This window comes from Somniosus microcephalus, chromosome 19 (genome assembly GCF_052327205.1).
Source record: "Somniosus microcephalus isolate GS21.2 chromosome 19, FLI_Smic_1.0, whole genome shotgun sequence".
Classification (NCBI taxonomy): Eukaryota; Metazoa; Chordata; class Chondrichthyes; order Squaliformes; family Somniosidae; genus Somniosus; species Somniosus microcephalus.
Window position 1 is genome coordinate 11,829,640 of NC_141005.1, and position 11,246 is coordinate 11,840,885.

The window sequence follows — 11,246 nt, forward strand, 5'->3', positions numbered from 1 at the left end:
ATCATCTGATTTAGGTGTTGGTTGAGTGATCGATATTGACCAGGGCACCTGGAGAACTCCCTGCTCCTCTTCGAAATAGTGCCATGGGGTCTTTCACATCCACCAGAGAGGGCAGACGGAGCCTCAGAGAAGAGAGTGATACAACTGAACCAAGACTGACATTTTAAATGGTACAAAAAATGGAAATGCATTTCACCATATTTAATACAGTTTACTAAAGTCTTTGTATTATTTTGCTTGTAATGATTAGCAAGAATTTTACAAGCACAGTTGAAACTTTATAAAACCATTATGAGCTTATTTAAACACTACAGAATTGATTCCTAGCATTAAATTATAGTCTAATTAATTTAACTGTATAATTAAGCATTAAAAATTATAATTGATCCAGGATTTAACAGATTACTAAACATTTCAACCCTAAGGACAAAGATTTTGTAGTCTTGCCATTCATTAATGCACTGTTCCCACATTCAATTGTTTGCAACTTCTCAATCTTCTGCTAGCTGCATATTGACTACCACAAAGAGCCAGAATTTGCTGGGAAAGTAACGGCGAGTTTAATGCGCATGCTGCTATTAGTGTGTAAAAAATCCAGCAATTTGTGGTGAGGAAGAGACACGCCGCGAGTTGCGAAACACCACAAATTGCTGGACGATTTGCGTCGCTCCGCCGTTAGCCTCGGAAAAACTCCGTCAACCTCCCCACGAGTGTCAATTGCTGCATTTGCGCTGTAAATGCAAATTAAACTCGCCGCAGAAAGTTAGGGCAGCTATTTAACAGCGCAAGGACCCTGTTAATGGGGTAATTTACGTTTTAAATGATAACTTCTGCACATGCCACATAAAGTACACAAGTTACACTGATTTGTTTTACTGATTAAACTGGGAATATAGTCGATGCTAAATTAATTTCAGCTTGTCAGGACTTAGAGTTACTCCCCCCTCATTGTGAGTCCATTAGTCTGAAAGTAACTACCACTCACCATGCGGATACCACAAGTTATTAAATTGCTATAAAATAGATAGCTATCATGTGTAAATATATAGCTGCCTTCAGTTCCTGAAGATCAAAGATTAAAAAATGATATAATCTGAACCCTGGGCAGGAGGCTGTCCTATTCCTATTGTTGTGCGTCATGTTCCAGAGGCAAAAGAGCTCAGAACTACACGTTTTCCTGCATGTAATTCGGTGATAAACTTGGTTTAAATAACCAGATCCAAGCTGTCACTTCAAAGCTTTGCTAACCATTCAAATCCTTAAATGTCATTGGTTAAGGAGATAGACTATCGGCTCCGTTGTTCACCAAGGTCCCAGATGCCACGTTGACCTCGCCGCGCCGTTATCAACTCGCACTTCCTGCAATTTGTAGCCCAAAATGAATTGGAGCTGAAAGGTGAGGGGGAAAAAATCCAACTCACGGGGCTCAGAAATTACAGCACCAACAAGTCTATGCCAGCGTTTATGCTCCACATGAGCCTCTTCCCACCCCTCTTCATCTAAACCCTATCAGCTTATCTTTCTGGAGATGCCCTACTCCAGCAAATTCTGGGCCAAAGTTACACAGTTTATCAATTAACTTTCACTGTTCTGTGGACTTTAAAAAAAAAAATTGTTGACTAGCATTTATTGCCCATCCCCAATTGCGAAGGCGGTGGGAAGCCACCTTCTTGAACTGCTGCAGTCTGTGCGGTGAAAGTTTTTCGTAGTGGCTTGGTACAACTGAGTGGCTTCCTAGGCCATTTTAGAAGACAGTGAGTCTGGAGTCACATATCAGCCAGACCAGAATTTCCTTTCCTAAAGGCATTAGTGAACCAGATGGGCTTTTACGACAATCTGTTAGTTTTATGCTCACCATTGCTTATTTATTTAATTAACTGAATTTAAATTCCCTAGCCACCGTGGTGGGATTTGAACTCATGTCTCATTAGTCCAGGTCTCTGGATTACTAGTCCAATAACATAACCACTATGCTACCGTACCCAACTGTGCTGCGAGGCATTTATTCAGAGTCCAAACCCTCTCTCCCACAAAAGAAGCACAAGGTTCCGGAATCACTCACCACTGAATAATCCAAAATCACTACTAAGTACAGAAAATAGCTGGACCCTGGAGTCCATCTTTCATCAGGATCTAACTACAGTGCCATTAGCTGCAGGTCATACAACAGAATCAGCGCAGAACATGAAGTACTATATTTCGATGATTTCAGAACCCAGATTACAATATGACAAATACGGATACAGAAGTCAGTTTAAGGATAATTTGCAATTATTTCAGTACAAAATCTATACAACAAGCATTCAAACAGCTTACATTTATCACAATACGTCAGGGGCAGCAGCACATCTCGTAAATCAATTCTAGGTCATCAAAATAAAAAAAATCCTTCAGTGCAGGTCAATTAACCCCTTAAAACACGAATGCCAGCTTCCAAACAGCAACTCCGCACCCTCAAATCATGGTTTACACTACTGTACACAAGTAGATGAAGAGCTGGAAATACTGAGCAGGTCCGGCAACATCAGTGGAGAGGCAGACCTGAAATGTCAACTCTGATTGAGTACGGTGTGCAGTTTTGGTCACCTTACCGGAGGAAGGACGTTCTTGCCATGGAGGGAGTGCAGCGAAGATTCACCAGGCTGATACCTGGGATGGCAGGAATGACGTATGAGGAGAGATTGTGTCAATTGGGCTTATACTCACTGGAGTTTAGAAGATTGAGAGGGGATCTCATCGAAACCTATAAAATTCTGTCAGGTCTGGACAGACTAGATGCAGAAAGGATGTTTCTGATGGCCGGGGAGTCCAGAACCAGGGGTCATAGTCTAAGGATAAGGGGTAAGCCATTTAGGACTGAAATGAGGAGGAATTTCTTCACCCAGAGAGTGGTGAAACCTGTGGAATTCTCTGCCAGAGGGCGGTGGAGGCCAATTCATTAAATATATTCAAGAAAGAGTTGGATATATTTCTTGAGGCTAAAGGGATCAAGGGATATGGGGAGAAGGCAGGGACAGGGTACTGAATTTGGATGATCAGCCATGATCTCATTGAATGGCGGAGCAGGCTCGAGGGGCCGAATGGCCTACTCCTGTTCCTATCTTCTATGTTTCTCTGATTCTCCCTCCACAGACGCTGCCTGACCTGCTGAGTACTTCCAGCACTTTCTGTTTATATTTCAGACTTCCAGCATTCCCAGTATTTTGCCTTTTGTAGAAGCTAAAGCTTCCTTGCCAAATCTTATTGGTCATTTTTAAAACATAGTCATTCGCTTCTGTATATGGACAAAGATTTTTCTCCTTTTCCCCTCCTTGACTTTGGAGTGGGGATACAGGCTAAAGAGACAAATGTGAACATTATACACACACACCCGAAGGCCACGCTCCTCATCTTGCAGACTCACCACCAACATAGGGCCATTCATTTCACAAGAAAGCAGAATGCCTCGACTCTGAAGCATAGAATGCAATACAAACGGGAAGATTCAACAAGCTTTTGAACTGCCTGAGGCCTGTCCCATTAGCTAAGCAGTGTGCTTGCCAACAGTAAGCTACCCTGCAGGCACTGGTCATCACCAGGAGAAAAATTAAATCGCAGGTAGTATTCAGAGAGAAGATTAGTCTCAGACGCATATTGGGGGCGGGGGGAAATGGATGACCAGTATCTGATTTAGAGCATTTTCACTTGGTTTTAAAAATGTAAGCTTCAGAAGTCATCAATAACAGCTACTTGAATTTTCCAGTCTCACAAATGGGCTTAAGAAACTATAATGCTCTTTAACATTAACGTCTTATTAATTGTGACCCCCCTCCCCACCGCAGTCTATACACCTATACCATAGTCACACCTCTGTGGCCGAATGAGGGGGGAGAACCTGGGACTTGCACTTTAAAAGTGTGTCAGATTATAATTCATAAAACTCATTATGCAAATGCTGCAGCAGTAGAAATATGGACTCTCACGAGACAGAACCCCAATCAAATTTGGTAACTCTTAACTGGCAGCAGGTTTTCCAGTACCCTGCCAATGCCACCAAATGTAGGACAGCAATCAGTTTCGAAGGCGGCAGGGGATCAGCAGAGGCACAGAAGCAGACCTCTCACTGACTGATGGCAGCGCAATACTGGCAGCTGTTGTGAAGAAAAGTTACAGGACCAACCATCCCACCCTCCTGGCTGAAGGAGGGACTGTGGCAGGTAAGGATGGGAGTGGGCACGGGTATGCAATGGAAGACGACCAAAATTCTTAGGTGTGATAGGTGTGTTGACTTAAAACATTTTTTAAAGTGTTTGATGACGCTCCTGTGAAGCACCTTGGCACGTTTTATTACATTAAAGGCGCTATATAAATACAAGTTATTGTTGTTGGGTTACTGGTGGCTGTGCGAGACTCATGCATCGGGAGCCAGTGGAGCTACACCAAATATAAAAGCACCTTCAGCTGGTACACATCTGAACCTCGGCTTCCTGTATTTTTACTGGATATATAAATTTTAGGGCATGCTTCATGTACCTAGTTTTGTCTTTATCTGAAAGTTTAGCATTTATATAGCGCCTTTCACGGATGTCCCAAAGTGCTTTACAGCCAATGAAAGACTTTTTTTTTTTTTTTTTGAAGTGCAGTCACTGTTGTAATGTAGGAAGCGCGGCAGTCAATTTGTGCACAGCAAGCTCCCACAAACAGCAATATGATAATGACCAGATAATCTGTTTTAATGATGCTGATTGAGGGATAAACATTGGCCAGGACACCGGGGAGAACGCCCCTGCTCTTCTTCAAAATCGTGACTCAGAAGCGAGGGTGCTACCAACTGAGCCACTAGCTGACACTCATGTGGCCCCTGGTTCTAGACTGAGGGAGCGCCGCACTGTCGGAGGGGCAGTACTGAGGGAGTACTGCACTATCAGAGGTGTCGTCTTTCAGATGAGACATTAAACCGATGCCCCGTCTACCCTCTCAGGTGGACGTATAAGATACCATGGCCAGTATTGGAAGAGCAGGGGAGATCTCCCCAGTGTCCTGGGGCCAATATTTGTCCCTCAACCAACATCACTAAAAAACAGATTATCTGGTCGTTTATCACATTGCTGTTTGTGGGATCTTGCTGTGGGCAAGTTGGCTGCCGCTATTCTTACGTAACAACAGTGACAACACTTCTAAAAGGCTTCATTGGCTGTAAAGCGTTTTGGGCCGTCCTGAGGTCGTACAACACGCTATGTAAATGCATGTCTTTCCTTTAGAAAACCACACTCTATTTAGTTTTGAGTCGGAGTGTGACTTTTTTCACACTCACTCGCTCATTTTAGCATACCGCCAATGCTTTTATCTGTCATTCCACGTTCCTTCGGAACATAGGAACAGGAGGAGGCCATTCAGCCCCTCCAGCCTGTTACACAGGAACAGAAGGAGGCCATTCAACCCCTCAAGCCTATTACACAGGAACAGAAGGAGGCCATTCAACCCCTCAAGCCTATTACACAGGAACAGGAGGAGGCCATTCAACCCCTCGAGCCTGTTACACAGGAACAGGAGGAGGCCATATATTCAAGACGGAGTTAGATATATTTCTTAAGGCTAAAGGGATCAAGGAATGGCCTACTCCTGCTCCTATTTTCTATTTCTAGGTCTATGACTTGAAACTAACTCTTGGTTTTTCTCTCCACAGATGTGGTCTGACCGGCGGAGTATTTCCAGCATCTTCAGTTCATATTTCAGATTGGTCAGCGACTCTCATTGAAGCGTTCCTGAAGAACCAAGTTTGAAGCAGGGAATATCCCTCGATTCTACGAGCCAGCCCTTAACTCTGCTTCCTGGAACGAGAAGATCTCCAGGATGATTCACCGAATACACAAGTTGAAGAAAAACCAAGGGTGTTTGACATTAAATTTATTGATTAGCAAAACTTCTGAGTCTTGGCCATTGTGTCCTTTTACTTGTTTCATGACATGGATGTGTAGTTGAAGGTTTAGTGCTAGATACTAGTATCAACTCCCTCCGTCAGCCCACTCCAAGCACCAACAGCTTACATTCATTAAGAACATAAGAAATAGGAGCAGGAGTAGGCCATTCGGCCCTTCGGGCCTGTTCCGCCATTCAATGAGATCATGGCTGATCTTCTGCCTCAACTCCATTCACCGGCCCTATCGCAATATCTAAACAGGAAACTAAAGGGTGTATGATGGACAAGTTGGCCCATGGTAGAGTGGGAGACAACACTAAAAGGTATGAAGGTGGGCATACAATGGCTAACATTCAAGGAAATAATGCATAATTGTAACAAACATATATTCCTCTGGGGCATAAAAACCTAAAAGGAAAAGTGATCCAACCATGGCTTGGCCCATGGTAGATTGGGAGACAACACTAAAAGGTATGAAGGTGGACATATTCAAGGAAATAATGCATAATTTGGAACAAACATATATTCCTCTAGGGCATAAACATCCAAAAGGAAAAGTGATCCAACCATGGCTAACAAAAGAAATTAAAGCTAGTATTAAGTCAAAGGAGGAAGCTTATAAAGTTGCCAGAAAAAGCAGTCAGCCTGAGGATTGGGGATCTTTTTAGAAATCAGCAAAGGGGGACCAAGAAATTGATAAAGAAAGGGAAAATGGAATATGAGCACAAACTAGCAAAACATATAAAAATGGATTGTAAAAACTTCTATAGGTATGTGAAAAGGAAAAAGACTGGCGAAGGTAAATGTAGGTCCTTTACAGTCAGACAGGAGAATTTATAATGGGGAATGAGGAAATGGCAGAGAAATTAAATACTTTGTCTCTGTCTTCACGGAGGTAGACACAAAAAACCAAGCAAGATGAGGCCCAGCAAACAATGAATGTTAGAACCGCACCGTGTTTCTGGTTTTATCTAATGTAGCTAAAACATTCACCATCCTCCCAAACACACAGGTCAAATGGATTTCAGGGCAAACTAATCTCATCCGAACATCTGCCAGGACCTATGTTTAAACTACAAGTCTGCTCCAAGACAGCAATAAATCAAAGCAGAATAATCAAAGACAGTGCTGTGTGAGCCAAGTGCACAATCTGTGGTCCACACAGTCTTTAGATCCACATGCAATAAAACAAATTTCCTCAAGAGAAAACATTCACATGTTCTATTTAAGATCACAGAAAAATTGCTGGGGAATCTTCACAGCTACCAGCCTGAAATCCAAAAGCAGAAATAGCATAATACGATTAGTACAGTATATAAGGCACATTGGAGCTCATGATTCTCCACAGTGAGCTCTCAAGCCTCAGCTGCTGTGGGGATGCACAGATTTAAAAGAAGGTAAGGGCATATCCTCTCTATCACCAAGACCGACATCTTCCACCTCCGTAACATGGCCCATCTCCACCCTGCCACAGCTCATCATCTGCTGAAACCCTCACCCATGCCTTTATTACCTCTAAACTCAACTATTCCAATGCTCTCCTGGCCGGCCTCCCATAGTCCACCCTCCATAAACTTGAGCTCATCCAAAACTCTGCTGCTCGTATCCTACCTCGCACCAAGTCCCGTTCACCCATCACCCCTGTGCTCGCTGGCCTACATTAGCTCTTGGTCTAGCAATGCCTCGATTTTAAAATCCTCATCCTTGTTTTCAAATCCCTCCATGGCCTTGCCCCTGCCTAAACCTCTCTCTTGTTTAAGACGCCCCTTAAAACCTACCTCTTTGACCAAGCTTTTGGTCACCTGTTCTAATATCTCGGTGTCCAATTTTGCTTGATAATCGCTCCTGCGAAGCACAAAGGAACGTTTTACTACGTTAAGGTGCTATATAAATGCAAGTTGTTGTTGTTGAAGGAAGAAAAGAATAAGTGACCTTACAACTGATTATACAATGCTGTTGGCCAACCCACCCTTCCAGCTGGGAAGGCGCAGCCAAACTTCAGGAGAACTTTTTTTTTTTTTTTTAAGTTGTATATTTAGAAAGCTCTCAGTAATGTTTCACACAAGTTTCTTTTTAAACAAATACTGAATCGTGGTTTTTAAATCAACATGTTGAAAGCATTATAGTGACAATACTGAACAAGCCTAAACATTGGCACCGTTGGAGGGAAACTCACAATCATTAAAATGAAAGCCTCAATCCACAGGCTCTCCCGCTGCAACTCTGCAGAGACCCCATGACATCGGAGACGCACATTTTGGTGGGTCCCACAAACTGCCATCAATTTCCACTTTAATGGGGTTCAAGGGTGGCAACACCAAACAGGGAATGTGGTACACAGACATCACTGCTCTCCTGGGAATCCAGCATATTAAACGTGCCTTTTGCTATGCAACTAACTTGCAACCAAGAAGATTATAAGACTTAAGTCCCAAATCTGCCCAACACCTGTTTGCTTCAGTTTGGCTCATCCTCAATTCTGTACTTGATTAAATAACTTCGTCAAGGCCCACAGTTGCAATCTCTTCATTATATAATCTGGTACCAACAGTTTCCCCAGAGTACATCAAACAGTACATCTGCTGAGGGGCAAGAGGGAGACGCCCCATTATGGAGTACCAAAGCCTTGGACACAGTGCTATACTGTGGTGTACCACAAGGGGAATAGATATCAGATATTCCATCAACACCACAGCTACCTAATAATGGGATTTGGGTGTCATTATACAAAAATCACAGTAAGTTAACATGCAGGTACAGCAAGCAATTAGGAAGGCAAATGGTATGTTAGCCTTTATTGCAAGGAGTTTGGAGTAAAGAAGTATTCCTGCAATTACATAGGGCTTTGGTGAGTCCACACCTGGAATACTGTGTACAGTTTTGGTCTCCCTACCAAAGGAAGGATACAGTTGCCTTAGAGGGACTGCAACGAATGTTCACTAGATGTCCTATGAGGAGAGATTGAGTAGAATGGGCCTATATTCTCTGGAGTTTAGAAGAATGAGAGGTAATCTCATTGAAATGTTTAAAATTCTTACAGGGCTTGAGAGGGCAGATGCTGAGAGGCTGTTTCCCCTGGCTGGAGTGACTAGTACGAGGGGTTATAGTCTCAGGATAAAGGGTGGGCCATTTAGGACTGAGATGAGGAGAAATCTCTTCACTCAGAGGGTTGTGAATCTTTGGAATTCTCTACCCGAGGGCTGTGGATTCTGGGTAGTTGAGTATATTCAAGACAGAGATCGATAGATTTTTGGACTCTAGGGGAATCCAGGGATATGGGGATCGGGCGGGAAAGGAGTTGAGGTTGAAGGTCAGCCATGATCTTATTGAATGGCGGAGCAGGCTCGAGGGGCCCTATGGCCGACTCCTAATTCTTATGTTTTTATTATGTTCTAACAATGGCATTTTAAGATCATAATGTACTGATATTAACCCTTGATGTTTAAACATTTGTTAACCTACTGTACTGTAGGTACAGCATTGCAATTACAAATTATGGAAAATTAAAGAAAGTAGACAAATCGTATACAACAATCCAACCTACATCTAAACATGGTTCTATAGCTACATTCTATTTACCCCTCCCCCCTCCACAACTCCCCCACTCCTGGCCATAGATTTCTCCTCTAGGAGTTTTAGTTAATGAGATATACGGTAATTGGCTCTGCCTTTGCTTCCTCAGCACATTTACTGAGCAGCATGTTGGACAGTATACCGAGTGTTCTCTGCCCCACAAGGAATGGACAGGTTTCCACACCATCCACCACTGCGACTTCCAGCTGTGACTACAACAGTATGAATTCCTTCACTTCAGCCCAAAAATCAGAGCCCTCCCTCCGCAACCTCTCCTTAAAACAAAAAGCCAGCTCAATATAAAGTATTGATGAGCCAATGGAACATTAAACTTTTAAACTAAAGTCTTGCAGTGCCAAATTTCTGCCATTAGAGCATTTCCCAACTACTCACCCCTCCCCCCGCCACTCCCCAAATTTGCAAGCAGCAACCAATAGTATGGAGGAGACCTGCATGTTCTGTCACATAATCCCAGCGTTTGACACGGAAGTTGTAGGGGGGGGGGGGGGGGGGGAAAAGAGAGCTTGGGGAGGGTGAAGCATTCAACATTCTGAGAATCCCATAAAAAAATTAGCTGGGAATACAAAGAGGAGGCAAACCGTTGTATTGCGAGGTAGAATGGATGATTAATACTGCACTTTAAAAACCATCCTCCCGTGGCTGAAAATAAAATCTTTGCATAGCACACAGCTTGCAGCACTTAAAATGCCAGGAATTGCAGGCACCATCACAAATCAGTCCGTCAACTCGCAATGCACATTTTCTTCCAATATCTGCATAAAATATTGATGTGGACAGAAATGACCTGCCAAACAGGTTTCTAAACCTGACTCAAAATGTAGTGCAGCAGAATCATTTCTAACAGCTACAGCGCAAGCAAATCCTTTTCCTGTCAAACCACATTTAATGACTGAAGCAGTTCCATTCACAGATAGGTTATTAAAGCACTGCAGGATCGAGACTGCAGATCTACAGTGCTGTACGTCTGAAAATGCCAGATTATAGCTTGCTAGTATTTTAAATACACTGGAGGTGCTTTTAGAGGATAAAATTGCAAATGCTGGAAACCTGAAATAAAAACTAGAAAAAACAAAAGGCCAATCAGCATCTAAAAAGAGAAAAAAAAGTCAGGTTATGGTTTTGGCGATCGATCTTTCGTCAGAACTGGAGATTCGAAGTTAAGCAAAGCCACGTTACAGGACAGAACAGAAGAAAAATATGATAAAGCTGAAGAATCGAGTACACACAAAGCAGGTAACCCAAACTGGAAAGAAAAAAAGAGCTGTAAAAGCAGATTTTGGCAAATGCGTAGTCATAAATAAGAGGGGAAAAGCACAATGACAGCGAACAGAATGGAAAAGGGAAGGGAAGGGAAACGACAATGAAAAAAGGGACAGAACTTTTTTGCAAGGCTGCCATTGCTGGAAGAGAAGGGGGCAATGAATCAAACAGAAGTGACGACGAGAACAAGAAACTGCAATGTCTGGAAATCTGAAATAAACAGAACATGCAGCAGACTCATCAGCATCTGAAAAGAAAAAAGGTAGATCAAGGTTTCAGCTACAGGCCACTCATCAGCACGAGAAATTGGAAGATAAATTAGCCCTTTTACAGGACTCAAAATAGCCATTTATATTTGTTGTGTTTGTACCACTACACACAACTACATAAAATAACAAAGCAGCAGAGACTGAGTAACTTCAAGTGATCTTTACTGGGTAACGAACTTCAGCACTGACTATACAAATCGATACGCGTCTGTGATATACGCTCG

General features: G+C 42.8%; 1 protein-coding gene across 2 annotated transcripts in view; it reads right to left on the bottom strand.

The window, feature by feature from the left end:
- The window catches only part of zdhhc8b (zDHHC palmitoyltransferase 8b), a 262,473-nt gene that overhangs the window by 249,583 nt on the left and 1,644 nt on the right, over positions 1 to 11,246 (bottom strand). The window lies entirely within an intron of this gene.